Source organism: Mauremys reevesii, linkage group 7, assembly GCF_016161935.1.
Source record: "Mauremys reevesii isolate NIE-2019 linkage group 7, ASM1616193v1, whole genome shotgun sequence".
Classification (NCBI taxonomy): domain Eukaryota; kingdom Metazoa; phylum Chordata; order Testudines; family Geoemydidae; genus Mauremys; species Mauremys reevesii.
In genome coordinates this window covers 116243337-116267882 of record NC_052629.1, presented here as the reverse complement: position 1 = coordinate 116267882, position 24546 = coordinate 116243337, and the positions used below count along the sequence as shown (strand labels likewise).

Below are 24546 nucleotides of genomic sequence, written 5' to 3'. Positions count from 1 at the left end.
GTCTTATATAGGTGCCAATTACCCCCCAACTCCTGTCTCGATTTTTCACCCTTGCTATCTGGTCACTCTAGGTCTCAAACACTGAAATATACATAGGAAGCTGGAGCATGGTAGGAGTGGAACCTAAGTGAATAAGAAGGCAATAAAAAGAGGTTCTGTAAATTCATGAGGAATAAGAGAAAGGCAAAAGAAAGTGTAAGCCCACTGCTTCATGGGAAAGGAGAGCTAATAACAGATAACACCGAGAAGGGTAAGGTGTTTATGCAGATGACGCAAAATAGGCATTAAACAGGTTAATTGTGACCAGACACTTAACACAATTAATATTAAGAAGGGGTATGGAACACCAGACAGAATACGGAAAGAACAACTTAAAGAATATTCAAAGAATGTACATATATTCAAGTCAGCGAAGCCTGATGAAATTCGTAGCATATTCAAAGAACTAGCTGAAGCAATCTCAGAACCATGAGTGATTATCTTCAATAACTCCTCGAGGATAGGTGAAGTTTCAGAGGACTGGAGAAGGGCAAATATAAAACCTATTTTATATTTATAAAGAGGACCCAGGGAATTATAGACAAGACAGACTAATGTCAATATCTGGAAAGATACTGGAACAAATTATTAAATAATTAATTTGTAGAGGATCATAGGGCGATAAGCAATAGCCCACAAGGATTTATCAAGAACAAGTCATGCCAAATCAACTTACTTTACTTTAATAAGTTACCGGCCTAACAGATTTGGGGGGGCGGGGGGCAGTAGATGTGATATTTTGATTTTAGTAAGGCTTTTAATACAGTCCCACATGGAATTCTCAAACAAAGGAAATGTGGTCTAGATTAAATTACGAAAAGGTGGGTGCACATCTGGCTGAAAAAACCACACAGATTAATTATCAATAGTTTGCTGTCAAACCTAGAAGATGCATCTAGTGGGGTCCCACACAATTCAACATTTTCATTCAGTGCCCTGGATACTGAAATGGAGAGTATGTTTATAAAATCTGCAGAGGACATGAAGCTGGTAGGCATTGCAAGCACTTTGGAGGGCAGGATTAAAATTCAACAAGACCTAGACAAATTAGAGAATTCACCAAGATGAAATTCAATGACGACAAGTGCCAAGTACTTCACGTAGGAAGGGGGGAAAAATGCAGTAATACAAAGTGGGTAATAACTGGCTAAGCAGTAGTACTTCAGAAAAAAATCTGGGTATTTTAGTGGATCTCAAACTGAACAGGAGACAACAATGTGATGGAGTTGCAAAAAAAGGCTAATATACTGGGCTGTATTAACAGACACGGGAGATAAGTGTCCTGCTCTACTTGACATTGGTGAGACCTCAGCTGGAGGACAGTGTCCAGTTCTGGGCACCACACAGTAGGAAAGATGTAGACAAATTGGACAGTCCAGAGAAGAGCAACAAAAATTATAAAAGGTTCAGAAAACCTGACCTATGAGAAAAGGTTAAGAACCAGGTATGTTAAGTCCTGAGGAAAGAAGACCTGACAGGGGACCTGATAACAGTCTTCAAGTATTTTAAAGTCTGTTATAAAGATGACAGTGATCAATTGTTCTGTGTGTCCACTGAAGGTAGGACAAGTAGTAATGTGCAGCAAGGAAGATTTATGTCAGATATTAAGAAAAACTTTCTAACTATAAGGATAGTTAAGCACTGGAATAGACTTTCAAGGGAGGTCACAGAATCCCGGTCATTGGAGGTTCTGAAGAATGTGTTAGACAAACACCTCTCAGGGACAGTCTAGGTATATTTGGCACTGCCTCATGGCAGGGGGCTGAACTAGATGACCCCTCGAGATCCCTTCCTGCCCTACATTTTTATGATTCTAGGAATGAATGTTATTTGAAAATAAAAAGTCAGGAGTAGGGCAACAAAGAGGGATAAACCAAATTAATGTGTTCTGTAACTATTCTTCCACCAAAACCAAATATTCAGATGAGATTTAACTGAAAAAAAATGTAATCTGGGACTTGCCAAGAAGAGAGTTTTTCTTCATAAAATAAAACTCAGTCTAAAGATAATATAAATCTCTTCTATAACAGTAAACAAAAAAAAGTGGAAAATTTTGAAGTGAGGGTCTTAAAATACTTTGTACAAACCTCATTAATTACCATCTTCAGGTGTTTATTTTTCCACTCAATTTATTAATTACAACATATTCAGTCACTCATTTCAAACTCTAAAACCTGGCATGTACTGTCATCATCCCACCTCTATACTTGTATCTCCAGTAAAAACATCTAAAATTCTTCCAAACTACTTCTACTGTACTTGAAAAAGCTATAAAAACTTGTCGCTCTGGAATATGAAGTTTGCTATTTATCCACAAGCCAGGTACAACACAGGAAGTGACTCTGCAAGCTTTCCCCAACTGCCTGCCACAAAGACCACAATCCTGAACTGAAAAGACCACCCTGGGAATAAGAAGCCATTCAGATTTCTTACCAGCTAATTCCTGAATCTTCCTTAAATAGACATTGACAAACCATACAAAGTTGACATGGTGACTTTATGATGTGAACTACTGTATTTATACATTAATGACCTGTTCAGAGATCTTTACTAGTAAAGAAAAAGACTACATGGATGAGTTAATTAAGGGTGCTCTGCACTCTGTCTCAGCATTACATGACCATTAAAAATCTTTTACATTTTATAAAGTTTTATAAAAGCTGCTTTAATAATTACTTGAATTTCCCCATTGTTCCTGAATACCTACACTCCCAGATTTTAATCCTGAGCTCTGACAATAAAATAAGTAATAAAATTTTGCACTGCTGTGGCCCCTTCCATCCAAGGATCTCTATAGGCTTAATAATAATTAGTAGCAGTATCATGTATTAATGAAGCCTTACAACAACAACAGAATTAGTGAGGTTAAAACAGTCTTTGCCACAGGTTGGTATGCTGTAGGAAGCTTCTATTCAGCATAAAAAATAGTCCAAGTAACAGAAACTGAGAAGATCCCTGAGTTTGGCTTGTAGGAAGTAGTGGGACTTGCGATCTCAGAGCAACATAAAATGGCCAAGTTTTAACCCGACACCAGAAAGGATTCAAATGGAAACTGCGATTTAAACTTAAATCGCTGTGCCAACAACTGGGGCATCTTTATGACAGATGCAAAACCAAGCTGTGGGTGCCTCGCTGCCGATAGAACACTTTTGCTTTAAAAAGTACATCATATGTCAATCACAATTAAATTCCTTGTGCTCATCACAGTAGCTTGCAACCAAGCGATCAGAAAAACTAGTTTGAGTTCAACCAACAAAAAGTGTACAAAGGCTTCCCACCCTGCTCTGTATATGGCATCAAAAAACAGATAAAGAACTGGTAGGAGAGACTTTGAAAAAAAATCACTAGAGAAAGACCTGTAAACCAAAATAAAAGTAAGCATTAAAAATATGCATGTTGTACAAACAGACAATAAAGTAGATTCCTCACTGGTGCAGAAAGATCTCTATAACTCACCACTGGCTTTGAATACTTGTGAGCTATCAGGTATTTCTTCACTGCTTTAGTAAATATAAATCATTCACTGCTGAAACAATTTCCTTCTCTTTCCTCAACCAATATATGGTGTGTGTGAATGTCTTGTATACAAGCCCACCAGCACACTGTGCTATTCAAATACACATTAGAGCTCCCCAGATGGTAGGGCCTGCAAGCCTAACTCTGTTGCCTGAATTAGGCACCCCAGTGTAACCCATGAATGATGAACCTAAACTGCAAGTGGACTCTGCGTAGTTTTATCATTCAAAAGAACCAAAATATTACACAGTCTGCTTGTTTTATTATTTAATCTGTGCCAGTTTGTAACTATAGGGCACGAGATTTTTTCTTTTATAGGAATGGAGCTATAGAGAGAGAGGATTTTAATTTGTTGGATACAGTATATCCAGTCTGTACACTCAGTATGCACGTGATTTCATAGAACTATGTGCACAGATAATGCACGTGTTCAGTTCCTCACCATCTCACTCAAACACGCGACCTGAAATCTAACCTCAGCAAGATTAAGATGTTTTTACCAAAAAAACACACTCATGTACAGTTAAAGCCTATTAATGAGGTTGGAGTACAGGTTTTGTGCCCAAGAGTGAAAGTGAGGGCTTGTAAGCACGAATTGTAGACAGTTCTCTGTTGCCTTTGAAAGTGAGTCAGTTGTGAAGCTGTGTATGTCTAGGTTCATGTTTAGGTTTTAGGATATTTGGGCCCACAAGCTGTAGGAGCAGAGGTTAGGGAGGACTTGAATGTTGAATTAAACTGGTGATTTCCCTGATCCTTTATTGATATTGTAAGGAAGAAATGAAGATTCCCATCCAAATTAACAATGATTTACAGCAGGGTGGATAAAAATCAATGAATTAAAATAAATAATAAATAGGTTTTTCCCTCAAAAAGCATTTTATCAAAAAATATCTGATCTAAAGATAGTTTTAATTAGGGTGACCAGATGTCCCGATTTTATAGGGACAGTCCTGATTTTTGGGTATTTTTCTTATATAGGTTCCTATTACCCCCCACTCCCTGTCCCGATTTTTCACACTTGCTGTCTGGTCACCCTAATTTTAATTAAGAAACATTATAGCTCAAAAGATACCTCATCATGGAATAGGGATTATAAATTCTAATTCTATACTATGAGAGAATATAGTCATGTAATGTTTAAGCAAAGCTTTGTAAATGAGTTCTAATAGTTCATAGATTAGGGACCCATTCTTACAGGGTTCCAGGGGCTTCTGTATAGATTATTTAGGTTAAATCTTTCTATCCACCCAGTAGGACTCAGTGCTCAGTCTAGAAGATACCATCAGAGATGCTTGGTTTTGCAATTCTCAAACTGTGGATTTGTGTCTCCAGAGATAACATGCTTGTTAACAGCAAAAATGTTTTTAAATAAATAATGTATAAAGGTGAGAAATAGTTAAATAAAAGAATTTAAAATGTCTGTCTGGTGATGTTCTCCTCTTACTACAGCATGGCAAGAAAATCTTCCAAATATTAATGATGAACCTGCTGAATTGGAGATTGTCATTGGGAGGTAAACTTCATAAATATCTGTTTCAATTACCTTTGGCAAATGAAATAACCAAACAATCATTCATTTTCTAATCTGAAAAGTTTTCAACATAAATCACTTTAGAAATGTATAGCGTGTACCTTCTAAAAATTAAACATACATCTATCTCTGAGTTGTGAAGAATATGTATTAAGGTTATAACAACCAACAAGAATGTACACTTTTATGTAGAAATCCATGATTAAAGCGAGTCTTCCTGACTAGTGATTTAAAACAATTTGATTTAAATCAAATCCACCCTGATTTTCAGTAAGTGCGTGAACCTGTCTTTTTCGAGCAGAAGGCAACACTAACTGCCACAGCAGTCTCCGGAGAGGAGCTGCAAACTCTGGGGTTGAAATCCTGTCCCTAAGGAGTCAACAGGAGCTCTGCCATCAACATCAATGGGACCAGAATTTTGCCCAGGGTCTCTGACATTTTGGCCAGCCACAACCACTGTCTCCACACCCACTTGTAAGTGTTAGGATGGCGTGGAGACAGACACTGAGCTTACAGACCCAGACGTCTACCCTCCCTCAGACAAACCTGCCATGGTTTGCCAAAGGAGGGGCCTTGTCTGACAGACCAGAGAAGCTGCTGAGGCTTATAAAAAAAAAAAAACACAGGGTGGCCAGAGATACGGTGACATGAAGGATTATGGATGAAAACAGGAGGTTCACAGGTGGGTACGGGGATGGGGCAGCGAAGCCAAGAGTTTGGCAGGGAGCCCCACTGCCCAGCATGCTCTCCGCCACGATCGCAACCTTTATGTTGTCTTCCTCCCTCAGCCAGGCTCCCCTTAGTTAAATGTTCCCTTTTGCAGTTACAGGCTGAGACATGGAGGGAGAGAACCTACTTGAAGCAGTCACATGACGTCTCTCCCAACATGCACGCACACCATCCTCTAGCCCCCAAACACCCCCACACGAGACTGACTCATCTGCCCCAGTTATACATCTTCCCATCCTCTTCCTCTCCCCCGACCCCCGAATACTCACCGTCACCTAGCCACTACACACATCACTTCTCTCCTCTGTAGATCCCTTTCCCCGTGCACCCAGGAATATGGGGGTGGGGGGGTGAGGGAGAGGAAGACCCACTCCCCATAGGCCAAAGCAGGGAGGACTAAGAACTGAAGGTTTTCTTGGAGACAGGGGCTGTTTCTCTTCCCCCTGTTCCTCATTCTGGGAGGCTTGGAGGAGGGCTGTTCATTTCCCCTTCCTCTGCCTCCCCAGAGGATGGGGGGGGTGGGGGAGCGAGACACACGAGGGACACGTATGCTATTGGCTCTGCAGGTTCTTGTGCCAGCCGCTACACAAGCAGACCCGAGTGCCTCCTTTGAACCCCAAGTCACGGCAGGGAAGGCACTGAATGTTCAATCGCCTCCACTGCCATTTGCTTGACACTGCCAGCACTGCGTTCCCAGGGAGCCAGGGGGCGGGGGAATTGCTCTCTTTGGCGGTTATCTTCTAAAACCAGGTCCCATGCAGTATTTTCAGTTGTCTTTCCTCCCTCCTCCCACCCTCCGCACTGCTCCCAATTAAGGCCCTAATTATGAGCATCTGACAACAGGAGAGGACATTCAGCTATTTGTTAATGATTGTTATAAAATGTATTCTGTCAATATACAGCTAAGTTCCCTTTTGCCGATTCCTGGCCCTTTAAAATTCCCCACTGTACTGCACTGAATAACACTGAGTTCCTGTAAAACAACAAAAACACCTACCTCCTTTTCCTGGAAGACGAGAGGAATTTTTAAGGGCAGGGCTGTATCCCTGCAAAAGCTGGCCTACTGGATTTAAAGTATTTTAAAAAAAAGTTATTTGTGGCCATCTTCGGAGTCGGAAAGCGTTGTTTTGTTTTTGATTATTAAAGGGATGGGAAACCTCAACGCATTTAGATTTCAGGTTTGGTAAGCACACATTTACTATCCAAAACTTGTATGAACAAAGCAAATCCCTGGAGGCTACTAAATTAGGTTGAAAGTGGCCTGACATTTTCAGATCTTCCCATTCCAACTCCTTCTATACCATAAGAACATCTTCTCTGATGGTATTGCAGTCATTTAGGTTCCTGTCTTGGCTGGAAGTCACATTTAGCCAAACACTTGAGACCATCAAAAAAGTTTGATTCAAGTTGGCTTCTAAAAAGCAGGTAAGTGTTCTGTTCAATCCCAGTTTACCCATTCCAGATTTTAACAGTACATTTCAGCACGTTGAAGCAAGGTTACTTGTATATAACTGCCCATTTCTAACTTCCAGATAGCACTGGTTGTCAATGGGGATAGCACTCTGGACCTGCAGAACCAAAGCACAAGCTCCTTGCACAGACTTGAGCAGAGGAAGCAACTCCTTCAGTTGTGAGTAACCAGCACACGCCTATCTTTTTTGAGGATGGCCACTAGAGGGAGACATGATCACACACAAGAAAAGAAAGATTTAAAACTGCCTAAGGGATTTATGAGTACAAGTCCCAGGGAAAGTCAATTGAATTTGAGCTCCTAAATCCCTTAGACACTACTGAAAATCTTCCTTTCACCAGTGTATTAACAAATCTATTTCCACTCCCTAGGTCACATTAAACACAGGTTTGGGTTTTTTGTTGTTATTTTTTTAAGTCAAACCCCACAGACTGTTCGATCCCAACCAGTTCACAATGGGGCATTCACTTTCAGCCAGAGGACTTTTGCAAATGAGTGAAGAAAACACAATGAAAAAAAGACTTTTGTCTGCCTGAAGTATGCCTGCTAGAAATTAAATACGCCTTGAATAGTCTGTTTGTAGATATCTGCTAATAAAAGTAAGGACCTGACTTTATCTCTTTGCTGATGTTGATGCAACTTAAGGAGTAAAAATGGACGGATCCAGGAAATGATGGGAATAACTTGCCTGCATATTTATACCTACCTCTGGAAATTTCCATTACATGTGTCTGACGAAGTGGGTATTCACCCACAAAAGCTTATGCTCCAATACATCTGTTAGTCTTTAAGGTGCGACAGGACTCTTTGTTGCTTTTTGTAAAAACTATGCAATTCTGACACACTTGCAACATTCTTAATGTTATTTCATGCTCAAGGAACACAAGACAGTTTTGCATTTGAAACAGCTAGGCTGGTGTATGGTGAAAGCGTAAGTATATAAAGAAGAGGACTGATTTTTTTTTATTTTTTTATTTTTTCCATAGCCTTGTTAGAATAATGGCTGTAATTTCAAAAGGTCCATATGCATTCATATTACAAAGCATAAAGGCAGACAAATTAGATGAGTACAAAGGGTAAATTCCGGTATTTAAGCCAATCTAATTTAAACTAAGTTTAAAAAAATCAGAAGCCATCTGAATTTTTATGACCCCAGTCTTGTTTATTTGTAAGAAAAAGGTGAGGCATCAATATTCTTATTTTCTTTTTCTTTTTTTTTTTTTTTTTTTTTAAAGAAGTCTGCAATGGCACCTGTACTTGTGACATTCACTATCTCAGTTAACTGCACATTCTAGTTGCCATATGTAGAGATTTCTCTCTCACTGAGGAAATGAATTACAATTTTGACACCGCAAATATTGAGATGTCAAGCAACATCCACCATTTTCAACTTTAAAAAGTGAGACCCGTATCCCAGTTTTTAGACCTTGTTGGCATTTGCAGTTCAATTAGAACAGTCATGGGTGGGATTTTCATAAAATTGAATTTTCAAAGCCACTCAGCTTGGTTGCCCAGGTGCCTTTAATTTTAATGAGAAATGGGCATGTAAATCCCTTAGGTAACTTTGCAAATCTCACCAAAAGGCTTTAAGTGTTTCTTAAGTGTGAGGCTTTGGTTCGCCTCAGAGTTTCATCAACAGTGAGAACCGCACGCTTTTCAGAACCTTCAATATAATTTTAAAAAGAAAGTCAGTCACCAGAAATACAATATTTTAAACAATCCTTTGATACTGGTCTATGGTGAAAAAGTCATTATTGGACCCTGTTATTTTTATGTCAACCACGGGAATACAATATGACACAAGGAAAGCACAACCCTGAAAGGATCCTAACAAATGTTGCCACCACAGTGGAATACCAGGGAATAGTTGTGAAACAAAGGTGCACATGCAAACTTGGAAGCAATGAAGGGCACTGATAAATCTCAGTGGCATGTAATAGAACGTCTGCTAGCTTGAATTTTAACTCACAACAGAAGACACAATTTGGAAGCTTGAGTGTAGGCTTCTAACCCTAACTACTTCTTCCATTTGTTACTTAATGTAATTGCACGTGTAATGCAGTCTGTGAGGGAGGCATAACAAATGCAGTAGTCATGCTCTCATTTTTCTGAAACTGTAGCAAGACAACACACTACAAAATGCAGCACATGGACTGGCCATAAAGTTATCGAGACCGTTGTTTTGGTTGCCTGAATGCTGACTACAGTCATGTCCTCTGGATGCAAGTTACTGGCTTTTACAGTTTCCTAAAAGCATTTCACTGGGTCTATTGAACAATGTGGGGATTGCAGAAAGGCCCCGATGATAGCAATGATGTAAATAAAAGCCATAAGTGGAAAAACACAAGTATTAGAGTCCTTTTTCCAGCTATAAAGACTGACTAAAATGTACTTTTAAAAATAGTTTTTTAAAAAAGGTCAAAGAAAAAAAAAACACTACCTCCCCCCACTCCCCCATTTCAATAACTTCCTGGCTCAATACCCAGGAAGGAAAAACTGTGCACCATAGCATGTCTCTGAGCTGCATATTCTGCCCAGGAGTAACACGATACAGAAATTCTCTCATTTGGTCAGAGGCTGAATATGGCCCAGTTTAGTAGTAACAAAAGTTACTCATGGTTGGAATTGGTGGTCTCTGTCCATTTCCGAGTGGAGAAGTGTGAACATTATAAAGCTGCATGGCAGTTTTGTTAGCAGCTTCAGTAAAGGCTAAAGATCAACAACTTTGGTAGGCACTCAGACGAAAGTGAGCACTCAACCATAAAGACATCCCTTCAGAACAGTTTGCTCCACAACGAGCAGCAGTAACTCCACTGCAACTGCTCATCCTGTACTTGTTCTGTGAAAAGAGAGAGTTTTGTTTTCCAGTTATGTCAGTCTAGTACCTTTCCGCAAGTTTTGAATTTGATCGAGACAGGATATCTCAATATACCAGACAACTGTCAACTTTTCGCAGTATGAAAGCTACACCTGAAGGAGGGGTCTGATTGTTTTCTTTTTGGCAGCACACCAACAGCATTCAGAAACAATAGGGTTCTTATCTAGTGCTCTGCATTTTCAAAATACTTTGCAAACACATTAAACAAACTGAGACGCGCAATACTATGGTACGGTATAGAAGCGTGATCATATTTTGCAAACGGTTTAGATAGTATGTTGAAAAGGTCTTACCCAGTAACTGCTCTTTTGACCAACACAGCATTACAGTCCTCTCTATTTATGGCTGAGTGAAATTCATCCGCAAAGATGATATTCTTCTAAGTATTTTCCAATCTAATTGGCATTGAAATGAAGAGACCTTATCAGGACAGCGAGAGCTAGGTGAAATCCCATGTCCAAAAGCTAAAGTGAAATCAAAAGTCAGTAACTTTTGTATTAAGTAATTCTAGTACAGCATTGTGTGGTATTAAAACTTGGGTTTGGGTTGGGTTTTTTTTTTTTTTTGGGGGGGGGGGGGGACATTACAACATCAACTGGCAGTATTAAGCGGCCCACATTAACCATAGCTTGCAGCATATGTAGTCAGCCTACTTCCCTATTTTAAATGCATAACGATTATAGTTGTGTTTGAACACATCTGGATGTGAGTTAGTCCTGATAGGTACCTCTATACCCAATACAGGAACTTCCTATGATGGCACATTAACAGAGCATTCCAAGCACAGGCATGTTGCACAATGTTTCTCCAAGCATGAGCTGTGGCCTCAAACAATCAAGGCTTTTTTTTGGGGGGGGGGGGGAATGGGGGGTTGGAGAAATGATCAAACCGGGGGTGGGGACAGAACATCCTGCGTGAAACCGCATCCTGAACAAGCATCACCACGATTCACTGTAAATAAATACTCTCTCCTTGCAGCACTTCCGTCAACTGTCACTGCCTTGGCTCCAATCACCTTTCAAGTCCAAACAGGAAAGCAGAGAAAAGCGAGTGAGATGGCAGATATGAGGTTTAATTTGCTTTTCACTGCAGTTTTCACTGGTGCTGCGCTTCCAATTCGCTGGGATTGCCAGCTGCCTAGAATCACTCCTGGACCCCGTTTTTTCCTGTTAACCTTCATAATTGTATTATTATGGGCAAGCCCACAAACGGTGCTACAAAAAGCTGTAAAAAAAGTGCAGCTTCTTCCTTTTATTAGATAAGCAGCCAGATTCAAACTCTGCTGCTGCAGACAGAATGGCAGCTGCGATTTGCTAAGGATGTTTGGTCACCTGCATTTTACATAATCCAAGATGTCGCTGTTAAAAAAAATAAAATTAAATTAAAAAGTGGGGGCAAGGAATTCAAGAATGAAATAAGTTTGACCTCAATTTTCTGGGAAATTTATGAAAATATATATGAATGGAAAGATCAGAGATGTGGATGGATAGCAATAGTAGGCTGGTGCAGGAGAGGTACGGTTCGGAACTTACTTCGTACTTGCACAGCAAGCTTGCGGTGGAGGTGGGAATGTCACATCTACACCCGAGGTATTTAGTCTTTGGAGAGAGGCAGCATGCTGCCTCTCTCCAACGCCCACTAGTGGACAGTGTAAATCGGCATTACAGGCTTTTTAGGACGCCTTGCTGCAAAATGGGGAAAAGTGAGGCAGGGCTGGCATTTACACAGGAAGAAGAGGAGGAGTAGTTCTCAGGGGAGTTCTTCTTTGAGAACAAAGGAGTGGGTGAAAAACTTCATAAACCTAGTCAGATAGGACATGATCTTAGAGTGCCTGCCTGAGGAGGTGAGAAACTGCCTTGGCAGAGACTCACCAAGACTGGGTCGGGTGGGGCATGCTGTGATGCATGGGATCTCTTCCTCACAGCCACATGCACGCACAAAAGGAGCAATTTAATTAATAAAAAAAGGAAAAATGAAGCATTACATGTACAAGCAAAGTATTATTAAAAGCTGTAATGTCTCGCAGGTTCCTATGAAGTCATGTTCTTACAATTCACTCATAAGAATTTAAAGACAAAATTACATGCTTGGTAATACTCTGGGGAGTACACTTTTCTATGTGGCCCATTGTTTATGTATGATGCATGGCTTCGAGAAAGTGGCATTGTTAAAGGGATCGTAAATTACAAAGAGGGAAGTTTGACTTTTTTCAGAAACTTTATTCCAGACAGGGCTTCCCTCAGCAGATGATTTTTTGTTTGATCCACAGCACACACTGTAGGGTTTTCAAATTGCTCTGAGACACATCAGCACCCCCATGGAGGTGCTCTAGAGAAGTGAACCTACTGTGGCCTGCACTGCAGTTGTTGTGGCACTAATTCCAAGTGTGGGTTTTGAGGGTAAAAGGGGAGGCTAAGATAATTATTTGAGATAGAATTTTAAATATTAAAAAGAATATAACGGGTAGGGTTTCTGCAGTGCCTTTTACAAAGTTTTTACCTGGTGCAATTTGGTTTCTTAAGTTTCCTTCAAGCAACATTTATTGTTAACATAATTATTTAAAAGAAATGTATTTCGAAATGTGGGATTCGGCTGGGTTCCGTGTAATTTACGGGGCTAAGAATGGACTCCAGAATTTCTTAATACCCCCCACTCCCTTCACCCCAAAATATGTGAAGTAACTAGGAGCCTGCGCCTGCCCCTTGCAAAGCAACCACAATTATTTCTCTGATGAAACAGAAATGTTTTCCATCTAACGTGAGCAGGAACCTTAGGCCTGGGCTACACTAGCAGGGGGGTTCGAACTAAGATACGTAACTTCAGCTATGCTATTCGTGTAGTTGAAGTCGAAGTATCTGAGTTCGACTTGCCTGGCCCTCCTCACAGCGGCGAGTCGACCGCCATGGCTCACCCGTTGATTCTGCTTACTCCTCCTGCCGAGGTGGAGTATGGGTGTCGATTCAGGGATCGATTTATCACGTCTAGACAAGACATGATAAAATCAATCCAATACATCGAACAGTACCCGCCGATCCGGTGGGTAGTATAGACGTACCCTTAGACTCCATGACACTGCCCAGTTCCATTTCAAACACTATGTCAAATTTAAACAAAGGGGGTGGGGGGAAGCCTGTTGTAACAGAATACCCAATAAAAATGTACCAAGCACTAGCAGCTGACTACCTATTGAGACCAAATCCTGAAAATGCTTCTGAAAGTACAGACATTTATTTCTGTGTAAAGTCCCTTGAGCAAGCGTCTGTAATTGTGGATTGGGCTCTAACTCAGGCAATCGTTTGGGCCAAACTGTCAGAAGTACCCACTGGTTTTCAGAGCCCAACCTGACGCTGCTAGGGCCTGATATTCAAAAGGTATCAAGTGCTCACAACACCTGGTTAAGTCCCAGGGCGCTCCATGATGCTCAGCAGCTCTGAAAACCACACACAAGATATTTCAAGTTTGGCACCCAGAATTAGTAAACAATTCTCAAACTATAGACCATGTATCCACCCACTGGGCACACAGGACTGACTTCTATGTATATATTTTTCTGTTCTACGTTGGTTTTGTACATTTTCTTTGTCACACAACAGTTTAACCAATATTTGAAATTGTCAAAGACAACAAAATATTTTTAGTCATGAATTGCAGTGACGTTAAACTTTTCAAAGTAAGGTGAAATATCAGCTATCAACAGTTTTATGGCTATATTAATATTTCAAACACTTGAGAATTTCCACTTTTATATTTCAGTGCTTATCAATTAAGGAGACATAGGGCCCAATCCTGCAGCACTGAAGTCAATGAGAGTTTTTGCCTTTAACTTTAATTTGGAGCAGGATTGGGCCCATATCTGTTCTGTGTTTATGTATTTATTCATAAAGGATAAATGGTATTAGTGGACTACTTAATTTTTTTCCCCCATTACAGTATATCATGCATATTGAGGTCACAAAGTTCTAGATACAGATTAAGAATGAGAAGAAAACTATCTTTCAATATTAATTTATCAACTTAGGTGCAAATATGATACACCAAGGGCCAGATCCTTTGCTGGCATCCAGTGACTACAACAGAGCGATGACAATTTACACCACCTGCGGAGCTGGCTCTATAGATCTAATTTATCTCAGATAGTTACCACCTTCAGAATTTAAGAAGAATAAATTATCATGGATTAAGCCTTAGCAAACCTGCTTAGCAAATTTGACGGTGTTAATACCAGTGCATGTATTTTAGCATCAGTCATTCATAACTGTACAACTTAATAAGGCACCTGGTCTAAATACGCTATTAACTAATAAGATCAATGCAATATAAGTTATGATCAGAAAGAAGAAAAATTACCTTTTTATGTCAGAGTTTAACGTTTGCCAATTTGTGATGGCTCATTTAGTAGAAACACTGTTGAAGGATTATACTACAATTCCACTTATAGCAATTCACTAGTAAATATATGGAATGCTAATATATACAGCATTTCCACCCCCCAAGATACTTTTCAACTCTGGAAGTGAGTTGGGATTATTCTGTAATGCTGAAGATCTTTTCCTTCCTTATTGTCAACATGAGCTTTTGGAGGCCAGTGGAACTCTAAATGACCATTTATGCTTAGTAAAATATTTGAATGTATTCCCTGGATGGAGGGGGAAGTGCGAGGACTAAGTCAAGCTAATGCTTTTGAGAACTCATTACCAAAACATTGTAACAATACATTTCCAGAGAATGTGTCTGTCTTCCATGTTTCATTGAAGATTTCTAGTAGGGCTGTGGTCAGGAGACCATCCTAATGGTCCGTTGACCCTCTGTTATGGAAGCTTTAGAAAATTTATGTCCAACTTGAATGCAATCTGCTGTAATTGACATCTCTGACCCAAAGCATAGCCAGGCCCATATGTTGGGGTTCTTTAACACCCAAAGCCTGGGCTGGAAAAAAGTGATCTATGCAGCTGCAACATGACTGAGCCCCACTGGGTCAATCACATGAGCAGACCCACATTGATTCTAGCCCTGCTGCCACCCACAGGCCCTTTAGCAACAGAAGTTCTGGTCAAACCACACACAGATCTATTTTGTTCCTTACTTGCTTTTCCTGTGGCCAGGTGTGTTCTTTTCCCAGCCTTCCCCCTTCATGACCTAGATGGGGTTAGAGAAGGAACTCGAGCTAAAGTGGTTTCAGAAGAAATCTGTCCTCCTTTACATGAGGTGGATAGAGAAGGGGATTACAAGTCCCCACCACCATTGGATGCAGATTGTCTCTCAGGTCCCTTGCTAAATGGAGAGGCATGGAGTCTCCCAGGCAGGGGGGACCAACTCATTTCTGTTGGCCCATGTGGAATGGGATGGTAGAGTCAGGCTTGAGGGCGTGGAAGAGAGAGGGGAAAAGCCTTAGGATTTCCCAGCCAAGGTACCCCAAGGTGGGATGACGATTTATTAAAATAAACGAACACTAACAAACAAAAAGACCAAGCCTTCCCAAAGCCAATGCAGGCTGCATTCTGGTGCCAAAGAGAGTCCTGAAATAGGCTCTAGGAGGCTGTGCTAAGAGCAATGCAATCAGGGAAAGATTCAAGCTGAAGCATGACTGGAAAGACAGGAAAGTGAAAACACAGGGATAAGAGCTGGGGTGGAGTTCATGGTGGGTAAAGGACCACTCAGGGAGTTATGATGGGAGAGGAGTCACAATGGCAGAAGGAGTGACTGATCTGTTGCAATGTGCAATGCATAATGGGTAACTGATTTACTAGGACCAGAGAACAGCATGCAGGGGAATCAGCACCACCTCAGCCAGGCAATTCCAGTCCATACTCTCAAAAACTTTATTGGAAATCCATTGAAAGATGTGAGGGGCCACATAAGAAATCACGACCATCTGATTTAGCACAGGCCTGGCCAAACGGCTGAGAAGCTGCTTAATTATTTTTGGACAGCTGCAATAATCTTTGATGCACGTTTTCTGCTTAATCATCCAGTGAGGTAAACCCATGCGTACTCTGTTGCCTAACCGTCATCCTATTGCCCAGAACATCACCCGGGATGCATGTCCCATAGCCAAAGTAATAAAAAAAAAGCTCCCCTAATCTTTAGGAAAGAGTTAAAAAACACAGGCTAGCCAGAAAGATCCAAGAAAGGTTCAACTGCATTATTTTACTATCCTGGATCTGAAGTGCCCAGCTCTTTGAGGTCTCGTGCTCTGCATGTGTTTTAAGCACTGTAGGTCATGAGAATCTTGTCACAATGGACCTCCAGGTTGGACAAGCACCAGCAGGCTGTATTTGACGCTGAATACATTGCCTTTCACTTAAAAACTAACTGGCACTGCCATATGAATCAGTTTTCCTTGCAACAGAGCAGCATAAAATTTGTTCAGAACCAACCTAGCTTTTTATGGAGCTGGCACAAATGTTCTTTTAAAAAAAAAATCATCAGTTTGCTGAGGCACCAGCCACTCCGGGGCTGCCTAACTAGTTAAGTTTCCCTTAATAAACTGCAACAAAAATGTAACACTATCACTCACAGGCTGAGAATTGAAAACTATTTTAAAGGACTCTTCATACATTAAATACGTCAACCAAAGCAGTGACATCTGGACGAACCAAGGATGACGGCACATGCCCTCTCTGCTTGAACACAGGAGAGAGATACAGCCAGTGCAAGGGTTGGGGTGGGGTTGAGAAGAATGGTGCAGCTGCAGAGACCAGCATATTAGAAAGCTCTGCAGAAACTCTGAAAAGGCTCTTTCTAACATCTGTGAACTCCCCTCTCCCATTGGATTCCCCACACGATCTGGGACACACAGACACACACTTAAGGGTCATTAGCACAACACACAGAAATCAACTTCTCCTATTCACTTTTTTCTGGGGTGCATTACAGAATGGAAGCAGACAAAACAAAAATCAAGGAATCTGTACCACATAATTCAAAGACTATAGCTGGGTCTTTTCCCCTCTTTGCCCTCAAAGAAATCCACTGTAAGCGAGCGGTTATTTGATTAGATAAATATTCATCACATTTATTTTTAAAAGAGAAAGTAAAAAATAAAGGGAAAGAATGATCCACAGAACATGTGGTAAATACACATTTTATAAATCCTTAGAGGTTTACCACCCGCACAGAACATGCCACTTATTTCCCTATGTGTTTACAAATCCAGACTTTCACTAGACCATTTTAACAGCAATCCAGCACATTGAATAATACCATTTTGGTATTTCCTTTCAGCTTACAAAAAGGACAAATACAGATACAGAAGGCCTAAGCATACTCTCACTACCTCAAGCAGGAGGGGCGTAAAGGAAGGATGGAACAGTTCATGGAATTAGCACGAAGAAAACCAGATTTACACTGTACTGTACATTTAGATACAAGTTCATATAGTTATAATTTGTGGCAGTTTAGGGCCCAATTCTGCCAACATTACACACATTAATACTACCTTACAAAATAAATGAGACTGCTCATGTAATAAGGTACTGCTCATTTTAAGGAAGGTAAGCTGAATGAACCTTTCATTTCAATATGCGGAATTTAAAAATAGAAAAATAGCTTGATACAAAAAAGGTCCATTTCACTGAAGCTCTTTGTTTATTTTGTAATTCTAAACAAGTGCATGCAGAATAAAGCTATGGATATTTTTTCCAATCACAATGTATATGACTTAGAACATGCTTAAATAAATGTCTACTGAGGCAGAACTTTGTAAATGGATAAAGAATAGAGAGACAAAATATGACACACTCCTGTTCACCCACATACAATCTTCTGTGCAACTTTACTTACTGTTCATAGCTCATTGCAACTGAGCGAAGCTGTCTCTAATGTCATACAAATTTGGATATCAGCTGTCCTATGCAAATTTGACTCTAATTATGTATGCATTACTGAGCTATGAAATAAGTCAGTGTGTTGTGGTATGTGAATACACATCCCGCTCTTGTTTTTGAGCATAATAGTTTTCAGTGTCTGCTTGACGATCATATCCGGTGGACAATTTTTTTGTAAGCAACCAAGAGACACAAAGAGTCCCTTCCTCTGATAATTTTTAATTTTAATTAAGACAGTGTTCACTTTTTTTAAAAATCACATTCTAAAAGCAGCATGTATTCTCCCTAAAGGAAGATCCGAAGGGGAAACTGAAAGATTGCATTTTTATACCATGCAATAAATTAGCTTAAAAAAAGATGAATAAACAAACAATTACTCAAAACATTTTTGTGAGCTAATTATGTACTAAGCAAGAAGTAATTTTACCCTTATACACACATTTTATGTTTTGGGCACTTCTATTTCATGTCTCTTGACACCTTTTCCAATAATCCATCTACTTTATATTGGAAAGCCTCACATGAATAAAACTTTATGGCACTACAGGCATTTAGCCTTCCACTGACATTCCTGGCCTGTTCAATTCTGCAATTCAATCAAAATCAAATCTCAAAATCCTCTTGTCAGCCAGCACTGCTTTCATATGCCCCAGCCTTGTGTAAGGATAACTGCATCCAATCTTCCCCCCAAGCAGTGCTTATATTGTTTTATTACAGTTCAATGAGTGGAGTTCAAAATTACATGCAGCTGCCTACTACTGTGGTCTGTCTGTGTTACGCATGGACACAAGTATTGCCCACCAGGCTTGAAATCATTCACTTACTGGTCTGGCAAGAAAGACTGTGAGCTCTTCTTTGTATGGAAGAGCATCCTGCCTGCTAGATCTAAAGAGGGTGATGTTAACAGATCAGTCCCTTTATAAAAGGATTGTGAAACCCCTATGAAATGCAACTCAAATGTGCTCAATGTTAAGCATGTGGCTACTGCACATAAAAGCAAAGATAAACCTCAACATGCACTACTCATTCTCGGAAAGCTTGTGAAGGAAGATAAAGGGCTGCAGAATAAAAAGGCATCTTAGGGAGGTTTTTAAATATGTGTTTTAAATAACGAAGCTTCATTTAGACAGTTTTTCATCTTCCCTTCCTTCCCCCGTTATCTTTTCACTGAAACAAAAGGACAAAAAACACAGAGCTAATTAAATACAATTTAATCAGATGAACAATGCAGCAATTCAAAATCCAATCGCTTAAAAACTCCTGCTAGCGATAGCTCCTGTACAATGTAGTTGTAGGGAGAGATACCATCACTATAGAACAGGATTTCAATCTGACACTCACAGGGGGTTGGAGGCAAAGTAAGTGTCAAGAGGCTCCCTCCCCCGCTACAACATGACTATGAGGCAGTAATAGACGTGGACTGAAGAAAAGCAGCCCATGCGAATACACATTGTCAAACTAGGTAATGGTAGGTGAACTCGATTGCACATCCTAATTCGTGTGCTAACCCCCTGCTCTCTTGCTCTATGTATGAAATTCCACTGCCAATAGAAGAGACTTCAGATTTCTAAAAGTAACATAACTAGCCATTGCATCATCATTTAGGGTTAGTTTGCACTCAGCTTCCCAGTACTTTTTCCAATACTAGAACATTTAACAACATCAAAAGAAAAAACTCCTTGTCTCAAAGGCTACCCATCAAATGTTCTACCATGACTAAATCCTGGAAGACTGGCGTGTCATATAGCGGAAGCACCACATATAGATAGAAACCCCACCGAGAAAAAAAGCTCTCTCGGAAATGAGCCCATTACCTTTCAACATGTGGTTAACTATACAACAAGCCACCTACCTTATGACAGCACCACAAGACTGCATCTCCAAGAATCAAACCTGTGTGCTTAAGAAAAAAAAGAAAGAAAGAAAAAATTGTACACATGCAAACACCCAGTTTGTCCATGAAGTTACTGTCCAAATGGGTAACTGCCACTGCGAGTGGCCAATTAGATCATACCTGGCCACTGGTGTTGGGAATTACCAGATTTGGATGCACTGTTGTGATATGTACATATTAGGTGCCTACACAAATACTGCACGTGCATAAATGCCTACACAAAACTTTATGTTTATTTGTCTGATAAACAAGCTGCATGTGTCCAGGATGCATACAGGCTAGTAAACGAGCCTCGGACTTCTTGACTGCTATCAATCCAATACAAGGGAGGATCCTGCAGTTATGGCCCTGGAATAAGACTCAGGAGGACCATGTTCTCTTCCTGACTCTGCTATAGGACTTTTTTAGGCAAATCCCCACTCTCATTGTACCTCAAGTTCCCCCACATGTAAACTGGGGATAACAAGGATGCCCAGCCTCACAGACACAATGTGGAGTGCTGAAATATTACAGCACTCCAGAAAAGCCTATAAACAAACACATCAATCTCCTAAAAGATTTATGTTTGATATATTTGTCCAGTTAGAGATCTAGCCATGTTTGCGAAAAATTGAGGTTTTTAGGGACAATAGCTATTTTAACCACCTCTTTCCTACCCAGAAGTTATCAGGAAATCTTTTCAAAGAGAAATCAGTGTTTCGCCAAAAGATGGGAAATTGAATTAACCTATACAGTATAAAGATTCTCACCGGGGGAGCTTTCTGATCCCACTGCTACAACCATCTTTCGACAACCCTCTATTAAAATGCTCCAGATCCAGATAGCTTTGGACATGAACGTTCAGCTTCCACAACCAGTGCAAGGATAGAAGTTTGCAGCTTCAGGAACTCCAAGATACTGAAAAATCAGACTGGCAGAATGGAATGCAACTCTGTTTAATCTGTCGGGAAGGCCAATGGAGGGCACTTTCGGGGAACTAAGCAAGAAAAGGAGATGGAATTCACCTGACTACAACCAATGGACAAGGCCACGTAGCTGCAATGTAGCCCTTCCACGGCTAATGTTCCAGTCTATGGCTTGGAACATCCCCTTTCTGGGGATCCTGCGTTGTTAGATCTTTGTAGTCACAGGTTTCATGGGTTCACCATTAGCTCGCCCTCAAATGCCACCTGCATGCCAGCTTATGTGGCGTTACTAAGGAAGGACCCACCCAGCAAAGCTTCTCCACTGTAGCCCTGTCCCTGCTTAGTCCCACAGTGGAGTTTACAGAGGACTTTGGGTGGTCCCTGTGCAACAGTGAATTGCACCCAGGAAGAACAATTCAAACAGAGCTAAAGGTAAGGATTTCACCTGAACAGAAGATATTGACTCAGCCCCGGGATACTATAGAATCTAGAATTTGAGGAAACTAACTTAAGTGTAAGCTGCGGCTAGGCAAAAAATAAATAAATAAATCTCATTCCACATGCACACATGCAGAAAGCAACAGATCACAGGCACAGGTGTTAGAAGTACATTTAGCAGACTACACATAGAAGGACAAAGTGTAAACCCCAGGATTCTCAGCATGAATCCATCTACAGCTTTGCTATAGAGCCAAATAGACGCACGAATGAGATTCACAGCTCTAAAGCATTAATCAATCCAATGTAGATCAGCTGAGATACGGACGTACTCATGATCAACATTCTTACAGCGAACCAACAAGGGTCTGCTATGGAGGGCTTCATCATTGCTAAGTGTATTCTTCCTTACCTGGAGGAGAGAGCAAGAAATCTGGTGTAGCTCTAGAAGGTTCAATCTTCAGCCATCAACAATCTCCATTTGGCACAGTCGATATTAGGAAGATGTGCATGCTGGGGGGGTGGGAAGGGAAGGAGAAAGAGGAAGTGGCAGGACATGGCTTTGCACCTCTATAATTCTCCTCCTCCAAGCTGGGGCTGGCTAAGGACCGGTTTGGCCTGAACATAATTTAAGAGCCCCCTCAAGGTTGTTCTAAATTGACCAGGCTGCAATAGCCTCCAAGAGCTTATTGCGTGCAAGCAGCAGTCTTCACCTGGCTGGTTATGATGGTTTTCTGGCCCTCTGTGATACATGTCCCAAGGGTTTCATGCATTTATAATTCCCACAATACTTATATGATTTAAAAAACAAGACGACTGGTTGAAACCCCTAAGAAAGTAAGTGTGAAATCATCTGAACCTGAGACTTGATCAGGGGATGGACTATTGATGAGATCAAGCGTTCAGCAGAAAGGCAGTGAATTATTTACTTCTGTCCTATCCTCACTAGCTAAAGAGCAGAGGAGAAAACTTTTTCCAGGACAGCCTACTCGCCTTCTTCTAATAAAGATTTCCCAACAGAACTTTGCACCAGCACCACAGTTCATCACACCTTCCATCTGAGGATATCACAGTGCTTTACAAACACTAGGTAAGGAGACGTTGCTTGGAGTTGGAAGATAGTGGAAGCTTATCTGGGGTCCTCCTTTTACAGTCTATGGGAGTAATACTGTTTAGGCATCCCATTTTAACATTTATCTTGTTCTATATAGGTTTTGTGACATGTTTGTAGACTGAGGCTGGTGCAGCAAACACAAATACACAAGGAACTTAGTCTCACAATACACACCTGCAAAACCCACAAGTGTTATCCCCATTTTACAGCTGGAAAATGTAGCCACAGAAAGATTAAATGACTTGTCTAAGGACACCCAGTAAGCCTGTGATACCACCAGTTAAAAAGCACAAACTTCCTGATTCAGAGCCCCAGCCTTCTTCCTTAAAACTCTTTTGAATTGCTAATATAACCAACTTACACCTTTGGGGTTTGAAAGCCCACTTCTAACAGCATCTCTGGACTAAGCGGGGGGAATTCCAGATGGGAGTCTGACCTCCTTCCTGTTCCATATGGAAGAAGGATAAGGCACTCAGGGTAGAGGGAGAACCTTAGCAGCCCCCATACAATAAAATCTATTCCATTTACACAGGCAGTCCCCTCCACCAGAAACTGTCCACACATCATATACGCAAGTTACCGTTTCTCTCAGACAATGAGCAGATAAAGGTTCAAGATGCTTTCTCTCAAAAAAGCAGACCCAAGTGGATTTATAGCATCTGAACAAAACTAATTCTGGTGTCCACCCCTTTGCAAAGCAAATATTTACATTTTAGCAGGAAAAGCCTGACAAGTTGTTATAACCTCTTCCACTCCCTCCTTTCTCTCTCCAACCCCTACACCCTGTAGCCTCCTTTCCTTTCCCCTCCCTTCTCCCCCTCCCACCTTTTCCCTCCCTAGTGAATAGCACTGCAGTCTTGGAATACATCACATCTTTCTTACTCAGTTACAAGAGGAAGCGGAGGCTTGGAGGAGAATCCTCGCCTTGGGTCTATTTCACACACTTCCAGTATCCGCCCTCCAATGGCATACTCAATCTACCCAGAATAAACTAACGGCGTTCATTTGGACTGAGTTTCTGGATTTAAATGCTCAAAGCATTTTTTCTTCTGGCAAAGACGACACAAAAGACTTGTTACAGGTCAGGTCCTAAATGTAGGATGACACAGCATGGTAACATATTGCAGCACATCCTTTATGGAATTACATTCTTTAAAAAAAACATTAAAGGAATGTTAAAGTTGCAAAATATAGCACTCAAAAAAGTTAGGCAATGCCAGGATCAAAGTTGCCTGTGCAATGTTAATTCAGCTCCGTTGTGTGTATGTATTATAATACAGTCTTCAACTAAATGAGGACATGTAGCCTCATTCAGTGAACGGGTGCTGGGACGGAACATACCCACGTATTCACACCCTACACACTAATGTAATCGTCTTGTACAAAGTATGCCTTGTAAGGGATCATTTGAAAACTCATGATTTGCCAGTCAACATTGTCCTTATAAAATAAAAGTGGCAAGATTCCCCTGTATGATGATAACCCCACAGCCCTGCACAGGCAGAAGTCAGCAAAGAGTTCTGTTCTAAACCCAGGAATGTGTGCTTGCCTTAATTTGCATTTAAGGAGCAAACAAAGTCATCATGCAGGGAAGGAAAAGAAAGGAAATGCAAACAGATGGAAAACAAACCAGTAGGGAAAATCCCTCCACATAGACTGTCTCCTGGTTCTCACCTGGAAATGTTCCTCAAGAGAGGGATCAAAACAATAAAAAGGAAGGGCAAACAACCCGAGACACCCCCTCTGTCTCCCTCCCAAATCGCATTCTCTGCACCTAAGATGACAAAGGAAACAGCCATTGGACTAGTGGGGCAGGGGGTCCTGACCTGAAGAATTTGGTCAGTAATCTTGCTGGAAGCATGGGGGGAGAAATTTTGCTTGGATCTAATACAGTTTGTTAAGTTAAGCACTAGAAAGTGTTCTACCTTTATTGTTCTTGTCACCATTTCTGACTTTTATACCTCGTTACCTGTACTCACTTAAAATCTCTCTATTTAGTTAATAAAATTCTTTTATGGTTTTATCTAATCCAGCGTGTTTAGGTTTAGCTGTCTGGGTAACTCTGTTTAGAATAACAGGCTAATGTTGATCATTTCCTTAAAGGAATAACAGATTTAACATATTTGGATTGTCCAGGAGAGGGCTGGGCAGTGCAAGACTTACATTTCTGGGGAAGTGTGGGACAGAGTGTATTGGGGTTACCCT

General features: G+C 40.8%; 1 protein-coding gene across 34 annotated transcripts in view; it reads right to left on the bottom strand.

The window, feature by feature from the left end:
- Positions 1–24546, bottom strand: part of FOXP1 (forkhead box P1) — a 498462-nt gene that overhangs the window by 374449 nt on the left and 99467 nt on the right. For 7 of the 34 annotated variants that reach the window (XR_005583190.1, XM_039482863.1, XM_039482898.1 and 4 more), the window contains exon 1: positions 19843–19863. The exons of 20 other annotated variants lie outside the window; for them this stretch is intronic. The gene's annotated coding sequence lies outside the window, so the exon portion shown is untranslated. Of the gene's footprint in view, positions 1–10457; positions 10572–19842; positions 19891–21639; positions 21741–24546 lie in introns of those variants that run through there. 7 more of the 34 variants (XR_005583191.1, XR_005583194.1, XM_039482867.1 and 4 more) reach the window with 2 other exon arrangements.